Genomic DNA, 19,085 nt, shown 5'->3' with positions numbered 1-19,085 from the left:
AGTCAGACATGACTGAGTGACTGAACTTAACTGAACATTTAAGTCAGTAGACTATAAGTAAAGTAGACTGGCCTTCATGATAACAATAAGAATGGGTCTTGTCCAATTAGTTGAAGGTCTTAAGAAAAAGACAGACTTATCCCAAGGGAGAGGGAATTCTGCCAACAAACTGCCTTCATATTTGAACTGAAACTCTAGCCTGGTCTCCAGTCTGCTGTCCTACTGCTATGATCTGAATGTTTGTGAACTCCTCAAATTCTTATATTGATATCTTAATCCCCAAAGATGAAGGTATTAGGAAGTGGGTACTTTGGGAGGTGCTTAACTCATGAGGGTGGAACCCTTATGGATGGTGTTAGTGCCTTATAAAAGAAGCCCCACACAGAGATGTGGATGGACCTAGAGTCATCATACAGAGTGAAGTCAGAAGGAGAACAAATATCATATAATATCATTTATGTGTGGAATCTAGAAAAACGTTACAGCTGACTTTATTTGCAAAGCAGAAATAAAGACACAGACAGAACACAAACATGGATACCAAGGGGTGGGTAAGGGGATAGATGAATTGGGATATTGAGACTGATATACATGCACTATTGATCAGTTCAGTTCAGTTCAGTTCAGTCCCTCAGTCATGTCCGACTCTTTGCAACCCCATGAATCGCGGCACGCCAGGCCTCCCTGTCCATCACCGACTCCTGGAGTTCACTCAAACTCATATCCATCGAGTTAGTGATGCCATCCAGCCATCTCATCCTCTGTCGTCCCCTTCTCCTCCTGTCCCCAATTCCTCCCAGCATCAGAGTCTTTTCCAATGAGTCAACTCTTCACATGAAGTGGCCAAAGTACTGGAGTTTCAGCTTTAGCATCATTCCTTCCAAAGAAATCCCAGGGCTGATCTCCTTCAGAATGGACTGGTTGGATCTCCTTGCAGTCCAAGGGACTCTCAAGAGTCTTCTCCAACACAGTTCAAAAGCATCAATTCTTTGGCGCTCAGCTTTCTTCACAGTCCAACTCTCACATCCATACATGACTACTGGAAAAACCATACCCTTGACTAGATGGACCTTTGTGTGATACTATGTATAAAATAGATAACTAATGAGAACCTACTATATAGCACAGGGGACTCTACTTAACGCTCTGTGGTGACCTAAATGGGAAGAAAATGCAAAGAGGGCATATATGTATTTGTATACACGATTCACTTTGCTGTACAGCAGAAACTAACACAACATTGTAAAGCAACTATACTCCAATAAAAAATTAAAAAACAAAAGAAGCCCAACCCAGATTACTAGCCCTCTCTACTCTGTGAGGACACAGTAAGAAGATACCTGCTATGAACCAGGAAGAGGCCTTCATAAGAATACATCCACACTGGTACCTTAATCTTGGACTTCCCAGCCTCTAAAACCACAAGAAACACATTTCTGTTGTTTATTCATTACCTAGTATGTGACATTTTGTTACAGCAACTTAAATGAACTAAAATGCTTACTCTTCAGATGTTGGACATGCCAGCCTCCATAACTGCATGAGCAAATTTCTTAAAAATAGATCTCTCTTTCTCTATCCATCCACCCCTCCCCACATTCTACTGATTCTACTTTCCTGGAGAACCCTAAAACAATAGGCAGTGGGAGCCAGTATATAAAATTAGGAACAGGGACTTCCTTGGCAGTCCAGTAGCTAAGACCTCATGCTCTCAATGTAGGGGGCTTAAGCTTGACCGCTGGTTGGGGAACTAGATTCTACATGCTGCAAATAACACCCAGTGGAGCCAAATAAATAAATAAATATTTTAAAAAGAAAATATTATGGACAGACAAGTAAACTTTTGAGGTAAGAATTAAAAAGTAAAGAAGCTCCAGGTGGCCATAATTTAACAGAAATAAAGTCACTGCAATTGAGGAAACTGAGGAGAGTACATTATTGGTTGGGCCATTGTTCAGAAGCTATAACGTACAGACTAGAAAAGAGAAAATGGTAAGTTTGTGTCCTGAGACTGTGTTATGTGACTTGGAGAAGTTGACAGGGAAAATGGAGACAGATGGAAATCTAGACGATGTGACCTCACATACAAGAGGGATTTTCAGCGATGGTGATGGATCAGTGGTCTGCAAGGAGCTTGGTGATTTCAAAAAGATGCACATTTTAGGCAAATTGCCCTACCTGGCAACTCAGGCTGGTTGTGAGCCCTCATTTTCCATTCCTGAACTCATGTTGGGTGAAGTCTTGCAATTTTCAGCTGAGCGCTGACAGTCACTTCCACCCAGGGAGCTCCTGTCCAGGTTGGACGGTGCCTCAGACACAGGATTCTTGTATTTTAGTCTCAGAATTCCCTGACCCGGAGTGCACCTCTTCCCAATGGCTCCCAGGCCCACAGTGGAGTGCGATTCCACACATCCTACAACAAGAGGTATATCATCAAGACCATCACGAGTGAAGATGTGGCCAAAATGCACAACATCCTGAAGAAATACCACCAGAGAGAAGAAATCCAGCTCCACCCACCAGAACACCGACACAAGCTTCCCTAACCAAGAAACCTTCCAAGCCACCTGTACAAACCCACACACAGCAAGGAAACTCCACAATAAAGAGAACTCCACAAACTGCCAGAATACAGAAAGGACACCCCAAACTCAGCAGTATAAACAAGATGAAGAGACAGAGGAATACCCAGCAGGTAGAGGAACAGGATAAATGCCCACCAAACCAAACAAAAGAGGAAGAGATAGGGAATCTACCTGATAAAGAATTCTGAATAATGATAGTGAAAATGATCCAAAATCTTGAAATCAAAATGGAATCACAGATAAACAGCCTGGAGACAAGGATTGAGAAGATGCAAGAAAGGTTTAACAAGGACCTAGAAGAAATAAAAAAGAGTCAATATATAATGAATAATGCAATAAATGAGATCAAAAACACTCTGGAGGCAACAAATAGAATAACAGAGGCAGAAGATAAGATTAGTGAACTAGAAGATAGAATGGTAGAAATAAATGAATCGGAGAGGAAAAAAGAAAAACGAATTAAAAGAAATGAGAACAATCTCAGAGACCTCCAGGACAATATTAAATGCTACAACATTTGAATCATACGAGTCCCAGAAGAAGAAGACAAAAAGAATGATCATGAGAAAATACTTGAGGAGATAATAGTTGAAAACTTCCTTAAAATGGGGAAGGAAATAATCACTGAAGTCCAAGAAACCCAGAGAGTCCCAAACAGGATAAACCCAAGGTGAAACACCCCAAGACACATATTAATCAAATTAACAAAGATCAAACACAAAGAACAAATATTAAAAGCAGCAAGGGAAAAACAACAAATATCACACAAGGGAATTCCCATAAGGATAACAGCTGATCTTTCAATAGAAACTGGACCAAGAAGAAATAGAAAATCTTAACAGACCCATCACAAGCACGGAAATTGAAACTGTAATCAGAAATCTTCCAGCAAACAAAAGCCCAGGTCCAGACAGCTTCACAGATGAATTCTACCAAAAATTTAGAGAAGAGCTAACATCTATCCTACTCAAACTCTTCAAGAAAATTGCAGAGGAAGGTAAACTTCCAAACTCGTTCTATGAGGCCACCATCACCCTAATACCAAAACCTGACAAAGATGCCACAAAAAAAGAAAACTACAGGCCATTATCACTGATGAACATAGATGCAAAATTCCTTAACAAAATTCTATCAATCAGAATCCAACAAGACATTAAAAAGATCATACGCCATGACCAAGTGGGCTTTATCCCAGGGATGCAAGGATTCTTCAATATCCGCAAATCAATCAATGTAATACACTACCCAGAGGGATGGTATGGGGACGGAGGAGGGAGGAGGGTTCAGGATGGGGTAAAAAAAAAAAAAAAAACAAATTGAAAAATAAAAGCCATATGATTATCTCAATAGATGCAGAGAAAGCCTTTGACAAAATTCAACATCCATTTATGATAAAAACTCTCCAGAAAGCAGGAATAGAAGGAACATACCTCAACATAATAAAAGCTATATATGACAAACCCATAGCAAACATTATCCTCAATGGTGAAAAACTGAAAGTATTTCCCCTAAAGTCAGGAACAAGACAAGGGTGCCCACTTTCACCATTACTATTCAACATAGTTTTGGAAGTTTTGGCCACAGCAAACAGAGCAGAAAAAGAAATAAAAGGAATCCAAATTGGAAAACCCTAAAGACTCCACCAGAAAATTACTAGAGCTAATCAATGAATATAGTAAAGTTGCAGGATATAAAATCAACACACAGAAATCCCTTGCATTCCTATACACTAATAATGAGAAAATAGAAAGAGAAATTAAGGAAACAATTAAATTCACCATTGTAACGAAAAGAATAAAATACTTAGGAATATATCTACCTAAAGAAACTAAAGACCTATATATAGAAAACTATAAAACAGTGGTGAAAGAAATCAAAGAGGACACTAATAGATGGAGAAATATACCATGTTCATGGATCGGAAGAATCAATATAGTGAAAATGAGTATACTACCCAAAGCAATTTATAGATTCAATGCAATCCCTATCAAGCTATCAACAGTATTCTTCACAGAGCTAAAACAAATAATTTCACAATTTGTATGGAAATACAAAAAACCTCGAATAGCCAAAGCAATCTTGAGAAAAAAGAATGGAACTGGAGGAATCAACCTGCCTGACTTCAGACTCTACTGCAAAGCCACAGTCATCAAGACAGTATGGTACTGGCACAAAGACAGAAATATAGATCAATGGAACAAAATAGAAAGCCCAGAGATAAACCCACACACCTATGGACACCTTATCTTAGACAAAGGCAGCAAGAATATACAATGGAGAAAAGACAATCGCTTTAACAAGTGGTGCTGGGAAAACTGGTCAACCACTTGCAAAAGAATGAAACTAGAACACTTTCTAACACCATACACAAAAATAAACTCAAAATGGATTAATGATCTAAACGTTAAGACCAGAAACTATAAAACTCCTAGAGGAGAACATAGGCAAAACACTCTCCGACATACATCACAGCAGGATCCTCTATGACCCACCTCCCAGAATATTGGAAATAAGAGCAAAAATAAACAAATGGGACCTAATTAAACTTAAAAGCTTCTGCACAACAAAGGAAACTATAAGCAAGGTGAAAAGACAGCCTTCAGAATGGGAGAAAATAATAACAAATGAAGCAACTGACAAACAACTAATCTCAAAAACATACAAGCAACTCCTACAGCTCAATTCCAGAAAAATAAACGACCCAATCAAAAAATGGGCCAAAGAACTAAACAGACATTTCTCCAAAGAAGACATACAGATGGCTAACAAACACATGAAAAGATGCCCAACATCACTCATTATTAGAGAAATGCAAATCAAAACCACAATGAGGTACCATTTCACGCCAGTCAGAATGGCTGTTATCCAAAAGTCTACAAGCAATAAACGCTGGAGAGGGTGTGGAGAGAAGGGAACCCTCTTACACTGTTGGTGGGAATGCAAACTAGTATAGCCACTATGGAGAACAGTGTGGAGATTCCTTAAAAAACTGGAAATAGAACTGCCTTATGACCCAGCAATCCCACTGCTGGGCATACACACTGAGGAAACCAGAAGGGAAAGAGACACGTGTACCCCAATGTTCATCACAGTACTGTTTATAATAGCCAGGACATGGAAGCAACCTAGGTGTCCATCAGCAGATGAATGGATAAGAAAGCAGTGGTACATATACACAATGGAGTATTACTCAGCCATTAAAAAGAATGCATTTGAATCAGTTCTAATGAGGTGGATGAAACTGGAGCCTATTATACAGAGTGAAGTAAGCCAGAAAGAAAAACACCAATACAGTATACTAACACATATATATGGAATTTAGAAAGATGGTAACGATAACCCTGTATGTGAGACAGCAAAAGAGACACAGATGTATAGAACAGTCTTTTGGACTCTGTGGGAGAGGGAGAGGGTGGGATGATTTGGGAGAATGGCATTGAAACATGTATAATATCATATATGAAACGAGTCACCAGTCCAGGTTTGATGCATGATACTGGATGCCTGGGGTTGGTGCACTGGGATGACCCAGAGGGATGGTACCTGGGAGGGAGGAGGGAGGAGGGTTCAGGATGGGGAACACGTGTATACCTGTGGTGGATTCATGTTGATATATGGCAAAACCAATACAATGTTGTAAAGTTAAAAAATAAAATAAAATGTAAAAAAGATGCACATTTTAGAAACTGAATATGGAAGAGAACGTTACCTTATTAAGAGAGATTGCAAGGGAACTGATACCAATGGCCACAAATTTGCCTATTTATTGGAGCAGCTCCAGAATTTAATATAGAGTAGGTTCAATGGCAACAAAATGGCTGGAAGGTAAACAGTGGAGTGATCTGGAAGCTGAATTTGCATAACAAGCAGTGTTTTTACTTCATATGTATGTTTTATGTCAATATGAATAGCAAAGCTTTCTAAAGATGCTTATATCCACACTGCTTAAATTTGAGAAAGCATCAACCTTCTAGAGATTAGTATATTGCTGGAGCTACAGAAGCACTGATGGAAATCCCTGGGATCAACTGCCCATTCCCATCAACTCCTTGGTATCACTGAAAACAGATGTGACTGCCTTTGCCTTGATGTGTGATGGGTGATAGGAAATGGTGTGGATGGTACAACCTCCTGGCCACTTTAGCTTCTTCTGACCCTTTGCATAGTTCTGGTTTCTAGTGACTGAACTTGCCAGAAGTTTTTAGAGCCTGAGAGCTAGTCAAAGCAAGGGTATGGGTTTGCTTTAGCATCCTTAAAATTGACCTTTTGGGTTGTTTTCAAGTTCCTTTCACATCTCAGCTTCTTTTAGTCTAAAGCTCTTTTTTAACAATAGTTTCAATTTGCTTTGAAAGAAGTGGTGACAAAAATATTCTGGGAACTCCAGGACACCTGATGCTATGACTCAGTCCCTAGTGTTAAACTATCTTTTTCACTGGCTTTGGAGGGGTGATTAGCCCTGAATGAGAGATATCATCGAAGTGTTGTCCATTATGGGGGGTGTATCCCAGAAGATCATATTTAAAAACCCTTCTAATTAATTCATATATCACTGTTGTGAATTACTAAAATAAGACCCGAGTCTGCTGTAAGAAATTCAGCAAATCAATCAACATATAATTGCTGAGCTCCTATACAAGGTTTCTATAAATGTGAAGAATAAAAAGATCTGTTAGGATCCTTATTCAGACTAATAGGGGAGGAAAAGAATGACATATGAAGAAGCAAAAATAAATAAATACACAAATAATAAAAATAAATAAACATATCAAGCAGCATATGGCAATTATTGTTAAGAAACTGAAGAGATGGTTATGGGTTGTGGACTTGGGAATCGCCCGAGAGAATGTGAGAACTGAGAAACTGAAGTATAGATAGGAATTAAATAAGGTTAGCTAAAGGAGGAGGGCATGGATGAGGGCATGATTATATAAAGTACACAAAGAGAGTTTAGCTCTAGAGTTAATGTAATGAAGTTTGAACTTCATCCTGTCTAAACTGGAAACCCGTTGAAAAGTTAGTATGTAGAAAGAAATATGGAAGTGAGAGTTTAGGCATATCAGGCAAATGGTGGAGTGACTAATATAGTTGCAGTTAGGATATTCTTGCCAAATATCCTGAATTTGATGTTTGGCTCTGCCATTTGTAAGCTGAATGACTTTTGACCAGTTACTCATATCTCTAAAGCTGAATTTCTTATCCAAAAAAAATTTTTAAGGGATAATAATAGCATCTTTCTCATCATGTTTTTATAAAGGGTAAAACACTTGGCACAGTGTCTGGACCAGAGAAAGTGACAATATAAATAATGACCATCATTACATTGCTGGCAAGAAACTTTTGAAAACAAATGATGGAAGTGGAGAAAAAACTGAATGGAAGGAAAAATGAAGAGCTGGCAAGACTAGTCTGGATGCAGGAAGTAAAAGAGAATGCCATATCAAAGTGGATTCTGGGTTTGGGGCCTGAGAAAACAGGAGGTACCACTAGTATTCACGAAAAATAATGCTAGTAGGAGGGATGCAAGTAACTTCTTCACTGTACTCACTGTCTCTGGAGAGGGACTGGAATTCTCCCCAAGACCACGTCAGACATAGGCATGGCTGCATAATCATCTCAGGAACTGGACTGGAACAGAAAATTGAGACTTTAAGGACTATGAAGGAGGATCATGTGTTGGAAGACATGGTAGAATAATAGGTGAAGAATGAGAAAGAGAAATAATAGAAACACAGACACTAGAATTAAGTATGAATAAAGGAACTGAGGAGCTTTCCAGGGGGCTCAGTGGGTGAAGAATCTACTTGCAATGCAGGAGACATGGGTTCGATCTCTGAACCAAGAAGATCCCCTGGAGGAGGGCATGGCAACCCACTCCAGTATTACTGCCTGGAGAATCCTACGGACAGAGGAGCCTGGGGGGCTACAGTCTGTCTGTTAGTTGCTCAGTCATGCCGGACTCTTTACGACCCCATGGACTGCAGCCCACCAGGCTCCTCGGTCCATGGGATTTTCCAGGCAAGGATACTGGAGTGGTTTGCCATTTCCTTTTCCAGGGCTACAGTCTATAGGACTGTAAAGAGTCAGACACGACTGAAGCAACTGAATACACACTCACGCAAAGGAACCAGGCACCAGGAGGAAACTTAAACCTAGAACTGGAACTGAAATTGAATAACACATCAGGATTATTTCCTAAGGCAAAACCTTTGCTCTTGTTTTTTTCTTTTAAAAGAACTTATCAACTTTTAGTAAATATTCAATGTATTGTGAAACATTTATAAAATATGTATAGGTATAAGAAATATCATAGTCAGAGAAGCAGCCAGGTTTTATGGAGTTTTTAGGGCATTCTTTAAATAAAAGAAGACACAACCAAGAACACAAAATTTGATACAAAATTGTTTTAGACAAGGACTTTCCTGGTGGTCCAATGGCTAAGGCTTCATGCTCCCAATGCAGGGGGAGCTGGGTTCGATCCCTAGACAGGGAACTAGATCCCACATGCCACAACTAAAAAGAATAAGAGATTCTGTGTGCTGCAATTAATATCTGGTGCAGCCAAATAAATATATTTTTAAAGTATTATATATAAATAGATATAATTAGAAGTAAAAAGGGCACTTCTTCAAAATTAAAAAAATAATTCACAATAAATCACAGAATTTTAAAAAGCACAGTGTTACAAATCCAGAAAAACATATTTATTTAGTGGTTTATTTTTGCTTTATTTTTAGTTGTGTGATGGAGAAATGCATCCCATAACTCCTCCATCATTAAGGGTTTAACTAAAGAGTTTGCTCTAGCTCTGGGTGTGATTTTGATGAGAGATGATTGTGAGGAAAAGAATGAGGAGGCAATGGTAGGAGGTGGGGCAGCCCTCAGATTGTTTCCTTTCAGTGCCAATCAAACAACACAACTTGGCACTGTGGCTGAGATTTAGCCTGAACCGTGCAATGCTTCTGCCTAGAAATCCATCCCCTTCAGAGTTAGTCAAGCCATGCTTTTGTATTTGCCCACCATGCTGAATTGTGATGTACAGTGAGATGAAGAAGCATGGGTGGGGAGTAGAGGAAGGAGGGAAAAATTAGGGGTGGGGGGGAGGTGGTCACAGGGTGGAATCTTTAATGATAAGACCTTTCCTTCTGGAAGTCCCAAATAGATAGCAGTGAAAACTGAGATAGATTTTGTAACCAGAATGTATTTATGTATATTTTGGTAATTTAAAGATAGGGCTTCCCAGGTGGTGCTGGTGGTAAAGAATCCAGCTGCCAATGCAAGAGATATAAGAGACATGGGGTGCGATTCCTAGGTTGGGAAGATCCCCTGGAGAAGGGCATGGCAACCGACTCTAGTTCTTACCTGGAGAATCCCATGGAGCCCAGTGGGCTATAGTCCCTAGAGTTGAAAAGAGTTGGACACAACTGAAGCAACTTAGCATGCACACAGGTAATTTAAAATGATAGATAAATGTATCTATTTATCGATTTGTCCATATATACAATGGAATACTACTCAGCCACAAAAAAGAGTGAAATTTTTGCCATTTGCAGCAACATGGATGGACCCGGAGGCATTATGCTGGGTGAAATAAATCAGACAGAGAACAACAAATGCTGTATTCACTTGCATGTGGAATCTAAGAAATACAACAAACTAATGAATATAAAACAAAAGATGCAGACCCACAGATATAGAGAACAAACTAGTGGTTACCAGTGGAGACCAAGATTATGCAATAGAGAGGTGGGGGAGTGGGAGGCACAAACTATTGTGTGTAAGACAGGCTAACAGGAAGTATTGTATGACACAGGGAATATAGCCAGTATTTTATAATAACTATAAATTAAGTATGACCTTTAAAACTGTGAATCACTATATTATACAGTATATCATACTTTGCATTGATCAATTTTTTTTGTGAAAAGAAACGAAGGAATACACACACACACACAGATGCCCACATAAAACCATGTGGAAAGATATACATGAGGCTATTTTTTAAGTTACACTAGGGGAGTAGGTTTGGTATGGGAAAATGAGAAAGTTTTTACTTTTTTACTTAAGCCAGCTGTTTTACTGTTTACTATTTACAATGAATATCTATTTTATTGAAACAAAATTTTAAGACTATATATATAGTATATACTATATATAACCAGACACATGTAGAGTAGTGGCTAAGACCAGTTAAGCTGGAGAAACTATCAGGTATTCTCTTCTTGTAGCATCGTTATCAGCTGCTCAGGGAAGAATATTCTATTTCATCATAACTTATGATAAACTTACCATGGAATGTGTTGTATGAAAGGAGAGAATGTTGGCACTCCCCTTGATAAGGATGGAAGAGACTCTCGGACCTAACAATATGCATACGGTTAAGGCATTGCCACCTACTTTGTGGCATCTAACCACTCTTGGGCTCCCCTGGTGGCTCAGCTGGTAAAGAATCTACCTGCAATGTGGGAGACCTGGCTTCTATCCTTGGGCTGGGGAGATCCCCTGAAGAAGGGATCTTGTGTGTATGTGAGAGTTGGACTGTGAAGAAGGCTGAGCACTGAAGAATTGATGCTTTTGAACTGTGGTGTTGGAGAAGTTTCTTGAGAGTTCTCTGGACTGCAAGGAGATCCAACCAGTCCATCCTAAAGGAGATTAGTCCTGAGTGTTCATTGGAAGGACTGATGTTGAAGCTGAAACTCCAATACTCTGGCCATCTGATGTGAAGAGCTGACTCATTTGAAAAGACCCTGATGCTGGGAAAGATTGAGGGCAGTAGGAGAAGGGAACGACAGAGGATGAGATGATTGGATGGCATCGCTGACTCAATGGACATGAGTTTGGGTAGGCTGCAGGAGTTGGTGATGGACAGGGAGGCCTGGTGTGCTGTGGTTCATGGGGTCGTAAAGAGTTGGACACGACTGAGTGACTGAACTGAACTGAACCCACTCCAGTATTCTGGCCTGGAGAATTCCATGGACTGTATAGTCCATGGGTTTGCAAAGAGTCAGACACAACTGAGTGACTTTCACTTTCACTTCTGTGAACTAAAACTTTAGATTAAAAATCAAAACAAAACCTGGGCAAAGAATCTGTTCTACTTCTTGTCATTTAGATCATCAATCACACAGTAGTTAAATCCCAGCAATTGGCATCATATTAATCAGATCACGATGGCTAGCTTCTTATCTTTTACTCTCTCATTTTCTGATTTCTTTTCCAGTTCTTATTTAGCCCTAATTATTTGATAGCTTTTTCAATGAGCAACATTGAAATCTCCAGTCTTATTGAAAATGAATTATACTATGAAACAGTCAGAACAGTGATATTACAATGCTCCTCTTTATATATTTAAAGATTTTCTGAACAATATTAACTATAGCCTGTAACTTTAAGTCACATGTAGTCAGTCCTGAAAATGGAGATGTGCAAGTGGGTTCTAGATAATAATTCAGAGTGCTGAATGGTGCTAAAAATTTCCCGAGGGGTCAAAAAGCTCTCTTTGGGTTATTAGGGAAAGAAAACGGACTATTGTATGCACAAGGGATTTGGGAATGAAAGGTACTATAGAAATAATAGGACTAATTGTTATTACTTTATTAATTGTTATTCTGTTTTGATTTATTGCTTTCTATTTCCTTCAAAGATTTCAATTTTATAGAATTTTATGTAATTTCTTTTCTTAAAATCTTCACTTAATATCAATGATATTTTTCACCCCACTTCCTCTGATAGTTCAGTGCTTAGAAACCATATGACATTATAAGACAATAAAAATAATTTTCTGAGGTAAAATTTACTTTAAAGACAATGGTATGGCTTATAGTATACCTACCATTTTTATGTTAGATGAAGAAAAATATATAACACATGTAGACAGACATGCTGCTGCGGCTTAGTTGCTCAGTCGTGTCTTACTCTGTGTGACCGCATGGACTACAGCCCACCAGGCTCCTCTGTCCATGGAATTCTCTAGGCAAGAATACTGGAGTGGGTTGCCTTGCCCTCCTCATAGACAGACACATATATTTATATAAATAAAAGCTTATTTTTAAATTTGACTACAAAGTAATGTATCCTCATGATGGGTAATTTGGAAAACAAACAAAAGTATAAATAAGAAAATATTTTAAACATTTCTAAATATATCAATTAAACAAGTCCTTAATAGTTCAGTATATTTTCTTCCAATTTTTTCTTTTAAATATTTGTGTACACACATGAACATTCCATATCTTTTCAAAATTGGGATCATATTCTTTTTTTAGGGGAGGGGAATGCCATGTCCCATGACTTTCAGGATCTTAGCTCCCCAACCAAGAATTGAACCTAGACCTGGACAGTGAAAGCTCTGAGTTCTAACCACTGGACTGCCAGGGGATTTCTGAGGTCATATTCTAGCTATCATTTTATACCTATTCTTTAAACCCATTCTGAGCATTTTTTTTTCATGAGATTAAGCTTTATTTGTAAAAAATATGTTTAATGAATATATAATAGTCATCACATGGCTGTATTAAAATATCTATAAACATTTCATATTGTGTCAGTTGAAGTTCTGAAAGGAAGCAGGTGACCCAGTCAACTGATGCACTGGCTAGAATTAATAAAGGGATGCTTTGCAAGTGAGAGTTCAGGGCCAGGGACACCAAGAAAGGATGGCAAAGTACCCAGGAGCCATGCCACACAAGCCTGAAGAGGGAGAGGGAAGCATGGTTACCAGGATCTGAAGAGCTGCAGCCATCAGAAAGGGTCTCCAGATAGAAGCTTTGGTGGAGAACTAAGCTGCTCTCAACCCCAGCCTGGCAGGGGCTTGTGAAGTCAGTGCTCCAATTTCTCTCTGTTTCTACCTTCCAATCTCATGCTTCTGCTTACCACTGACCAAACCCAACCAGAAATCAAAGAGCAAGAGAATCAGCTGATGTTGAGAACAGAGATCTCGGTCACTGCCCCGGGACAAGAGTGGGAAAAGGTGGACAGTATATCTGAACTGGCAAATATTCAGCATACTTATAGTTTTCAGTGTTCCCCCGTCCCCACCTTTTCACTATTAGAGCAATAGACAGAAAGAAAGTCAGGTTGCTAAGTAGTGTCCAACTCTTTGCAACCCCATGGACTGTAGCCTACCAGGCTCCTCCATCCATGGAATTTTCCAGGCGAGAGTACTGGAGTGGGTTGCCATTTCCTCCTCCAGGGGATCTTTCTGACCCAGGAACTGAACCCAGATTTCCCACTTTGCAGGCAGACATTTTACCATCTGAGCCACCAGGGAAGCCAGAGCTTAGAGCAATAAGGCTGTGAGAAATACATTTGCAGGCTTGTTCTTCAGTTCTTTTAGATAAGTATCCTGAGAATGATCCATCAGACTGCCCTATCGATGATGTGATAATGGAAAAGTAAATTTGAATCAGGCATCCCATGCATGACTAAAATCATGTCACCTAATCAAGAATCAATTGTCCTTATTTTGCTCCATGCTGCTGCTGCTGCTAAGTCACTTCAGTCGTGTCCAGCTCTGTGCGAACCCATAGATGGCAGCCCACCAGGCTTCCCCATCCCTGGGATTCTCCAGGCAAGAACACTGGAGTGAGTTGCCATTTCCTTCTCCAGTGCATGAAAGTGAAAAGTGAAAGGGAAGTCGCTCAGTCGTGTCCAACTCTTAGCGACCCCATGGACTGCAGCCTACCAGGCTCCTCCACCCAAGGAATTTTCCAGACAAGAGTACTGGAGTGGGGTGCCATTGCCTTCTCTGGTTTTGCTCCATAGCTGATATTAATAGGACCCACAGCATAGGATTTTTTGGTTTCCTATGTAGGCGCATATCCCATGCTGCCAAACCCAAGTGGCATCTTATATTAGCAAAATGAGGCAAAGTCACAGACCACTGACCTCAAACCATCCATTTCAGAACTCTCTATTTCTGCCATTCAACAGAAAATAAGACAAAACCTCCAGGACAACAAAGGGAAGAACTCAGAGTTTTATATCTGTCCCTCATTGTTATTTTTCCTAAAAGGAACTCACTCCCTCCTCGAGGATATCTTCCCAACCCAGGGATCGAACCCAGGTCTCCCTCATTGCAGGCAGATTATTTACTGTATGAGCCATCAGGGAAGCCTAAAAGGAACTCAACATGTAGTTTTAAAGGAAGCCAGATTGCTGGAGAACATTTTAATCTTTATAGCATGGGTTTTCAAAGTGTGGTTGGATTTGGCCTTGCAAGTAGCTTATTCAGCATGTCCGATTCTTTGCAACTCCATGGACTGTAGCCCACTAGGCTCCCCTGTCCATAGGATTTCCCAGGCAAGAATACTGAAGTGAGTTGCCATTTCTTCCTCCAGGGGATCTTCCTGACCCAGGAATATAACCCACATGTCTTGCATCTTCTGTATTGATAGGCAGATTCTTTACTACTGCACCAGCTGGGTAGTTACCCCAATAACTTACTAACAACAACTCAGTTTTATCCAGACATACTAAGAAAGAAGCACATTAAAATGATGACTCAGCCATTCCCTTTTTATAGAATGTTGAATATGGTGGGGATCAAATCCCCTGCAGTTGCATGAAATGCTATTAGTATGAATTTTTATGATCTCTTCTGAAAAGCCTTCTGATAGAAAAAATACTATATAAAATTGTCTCTTTCACCATAGGAGAGAAAACCATTTTAACTAAATAAGAGAATATTCTTGTCTTTCCTAATCCATCAAAACAGCTAAGTGCAAGGGACAATTTCTTACCAAGGATTTGAGAAGATGGCAGCATGAAACTTTCACATCCCTCCTGATATATTACCAGGTTTGTGAGCACTGGGAAACTTTTTCTTCCTTAATTTCCTCTCAAGAAGTTCTTTAAAAGGCTGTATACAAATGGGAAGTCTCGAAGATCATTTTGTATATTGTACCTCAAAAAATCAATACAGTGACAGTGTAGCACTCAGAAACTTGGTGATTTGATTCTCTTATTTTAACTTCTGGAGCTGCTATAACAAAATCACACCAATATTCATGGACAAAATTCAATTTTTATAACAAACCTCTTTATAGAATCAACAGTGTAAGAATCCAGACAAGTTTTATATGGATTTCACATGGGAAATCTGATTTCCTTTCTTTTTCCTTATAAAAATGAATCCTAGTCCCAGTTTGATCCAGTAAATATAATTACTGAGAACTTTACAATGTATTACATGCTTTATGTATATTTCAATGCTTTTATTTGTATTTTATATACTTAGGGTAATTAAGGACATTCACCAAAGTGAAAGTAGTTGAAGAAGTATTTTAACCTCTTTTTCTGTTCTATGACTAAGAGGAATTCTAATTTTAATTAAATGAAATTAATTATTAAACATATTGAATACAAACTATGCTGGAGAGAGTGATATTCACATTCAATGTGAATGGCAAATATGCAGAGATACTAGGATGCAAATGGTATAGTCTCTGTTCTCAAAAACTTTAAAATCTAAATAGTAGGATAAGACAATAAGCATACTAATTACAAAACTGAATATTGTAAGAATTTTAAAATAGAGAGAAGAAAGAGGGAGAATCAATCAGAATTAAAATGCAGAAATGGGCCAAGTGATAGGAAAAGATTTACATAAGTGACACCTATTGGTAAGGGTTTGGGAGTTTGGGTATTATGCATGTTTGTATGTATGTATTTCTACTTTTTATTTTATAGAAATGTTAGAAGCACAGAAAGAGTATGGAGTTTTCATGTACCTTTCATGCAGCTTTCCCTAATGATGATATCTTATATAATTATAGCATCTTATTATCAAAACTAGGAAATTTACATTTATACAAGACTTAACTAAACTGTAGACATCATTAAGTCTTATTTCACCAGTATTTACATGTACTCATGTGTGTGAGTGGATTCCCTGGTGGCTCAGACCATAAAGAATCTGCCTGTAATGCAGCAGACCTGGTTTCGATCCCTGGGTTGGAAAGATCACCTGCAGGAGAGCATGGCAACCCACTCCAGTTATTATTGCCAGGAAAACCCCATGGACTGAGGAGCCTGGTGGGCTGCAGTCCATGGGGTCACAAAGAGTCGACCATGACTAAGCAACTAAGCACATAGTTCTATGAAATTTCATCACATGTAGATTTGTGGAACCATCAGCACACTAAGGACAGATCTATTCCACCACCATCAAGAAAACCCCTCTTGCTACCCTTGAACAGTCACCCCTTCTCTTTAAGTCTAACCCCTGGAAATCAATAACATGTTCATCTTGCCAATTTGGCATTTCAAGAATATTATATAAATAGAATCAAACAATATGCAATCTTTTGTGCTTGGTTTTTTTCATTTGGTGTAATATCCTTAAGCCCATAAGATCTACCTAAGTTGTTGCATGCATCAATAGCCCATTCTTTTTAGTTGCTGAATAGTATTCCATTGAATGGACATGTCACAGTTTATTCATCTATTTAACCAGTTGAAAAAAAGAGAAGGGCTGTTTTCACCACTGGGTTATTAAAAATAAAGCTGCTATGAATGTATATAGGTTTTGTTTGTGAATTTAAATTTTTATTTCCTTAGGACAAACATCTAAAGTGTGATTTCTGGGTCATAAATTGTTTAAAGGTATAATTTTAATAAATTTATAGTTATCCACCACTATAAGCATTCTTGTATAAGCATTATTTGTGAATATTCTTAGTGATTTCAAATAAGAATTAAAATTGCTTTGCCAGGGGGATATGCAGGTTTTAATTACTTTTAATAAATTCAAAAAAGTCAAGATAATTTCCAATATTTCACACCAGAATTATGTGAGCAGGTCCATTCTTCAATTTTGAAATAACATGAGTATTATCATTTAAAAGTGTCACCAACCTAAAGTCCAAAATTGGTATCCCGTTTTCAGTTGCATTGTGATTGCTTATGAGGAGAGTATTTCTATTGAATAGTTGCATTCTTTGATGAACTTCCTATGTATCCATTTCACCCAACTTTTGCATGGGGATTTTAAATTTTTTCTTACTGATTCTTAATACTTATGTGTGTGTATTTACACAAATAAAATAATATTGCTGAAAGTCTGTGTTTGCCTTTTAATCTTTTTAAAAATGCTTTTTGACATCCATACATTTCATGCCATTAAACAGGCCAATCTAACATCCTTTTTTAAATTTATGGTTTTTGCACTGAATATTATGCTTAAAATCTTTGCCCACATAAAGATTATGATTTCCAGCATTTTCTCTAGTAATTTTACACTTTTTATTTTAAACATACATCATTATGCCATTTGAAATTTATTTCAAAAGAAAAAAACAGATAAAGAACTAACTTTACTGTTTACCAGCTTTAGCCAGTGGTCCTAGCACATTAAAAGAATTTTTGTTTTCCCCATTAATTTAAAGTGCTATCTTTATCATACACCAAATTCTGTATTTATTTAGGTCTATTTCTGAATTTATTCTTCTCTTTCATTGGTCTCTTTTTCTATTCATGTATCAGTATTATATTTTATTCAATATTGACTTTGTGATACATTTTATAATCTATAGGTTAAGTTCACAACCATTACTTGATCAATTATGAAAAAAGTCACATTGGAATATGAGGATTTTTACTACAGTTAGTAAAATGTTTAGATATATGTGGAAATGATTAACATCTTTTCAATATGGAAAATTTTCATTCAGTCTCTTAATAAAGAAGTATTGCATATTAGTTGCTAAGCTCACACCTAGATTATTTTATTTTGGGGTGTCATTATGAACTGATCATTTTTTCATGTTATGTTTTCATATTATGTTTTGACAAGTTATGCTAATATTTGGATTAGTTTTCCATTAATTCATACATGAGATTATGCTACAGTGGGGTTTTGCTAATTGTATATAAATACACTGTAAAGCTCTCCTTCATTCTTTATCCTCTAAAACCATTTAGGTAGCATGAGAATGGTTTATTCAGGGAGCAGGAATAAACCTGAATGGTTTATCTGGGGAGTGGGGATGGGAATCTTCTCACACAGCCAAGCAGGTTGGGTACCTAGGGCAAGGGGAGAGTCCTTCCTTGATACCTCTCTTCATTTCCTATAAAATTATTTGTTTCCTGACACAGTCTCTTCTTTAACACACTTTCCTGTTTTGCTTATATGTATTTTCTTGGAAAATAATCCATTTTCTTTAAGACTATTGAAAATTTTTTAGCATAGAACTATACAAACTATTCAATTTGTGATTTAGTAATTTTTAATAAAAAATTAGAGCCACTAATTGAATTCTTTCTGACGATAGTATTATGCAATTAGAAGCAAACATTAAAATATCTTTTCTCTAGGTCTAGTGAAAATTTTTTCTTTTCTTTTTTTTAAATCGATTTCCTTATTTTCCCCCAAAGAGGAACACTGAACTCATATCTGTTTCCACACACCTTTTTCTCTCCCTTGATTGTGATCTCTTTCACATCCTGTCTCTTCCACTCCCCTTTTACCTCAGTTATGCCCAGCCTTTTTTCTCCTTCTCTCCA

The 19,085-nt window shown here is 38.0% G+C and overlaps 1 long non-coding RNA gene and 1 other non-coding gene across 3 annotated transcripts in view; one reads left to right on the top strand and one right to left on the bottom strand.

Moving 5' to 3' along the window:
• The window catches only part of LOC147365668 (uncharacterized), a 292,745-nt gene that overhangs the window by 221,049 nt on the left and 52,611 nt on the right, over window positions 1-19,085 (bottom strand). For both annotated transcript variants that reach the window (XR_015132645.1, XR_015132644.1), the window contains exon 3: window positions 8,131-8,210. This is a non-coding gene — a long non-coding RNA (uncharacterized LOC147365668). The remainder of the gene's footprint in view (window positions 1-8,130; window positions 8,211-19,085) is intronic.
• LOC147365669 (U6atac minor spliceosomal RNA) lies at window positions 10,880-11,005 on the top strand. Its single transcript, XR_015133514.1, has one exon. It is a non-coding gene; the product is annotated as a U6atac minor spliceosomal RNA (small nuclear RNA).

Source organism: Bos grunniens, chromosome 9 (assembly GCF_055505025.1).
Source record: "Bos grunniens cultivar Pamir isolate PY7600 chromosome 9, Bosgru_T2T1.0, whole genome shotgun sequence".
Classification (NCBI taxonomy): domain Eukaryota; kingdom Metazoa; phylum Chordata; class Mammalia; order Artiodactyla; family Bovidae; genus Bos; species Bos grunniens.
This window is presented reverse-complemented; position numbering and strand designations above follow the sequence as displayed.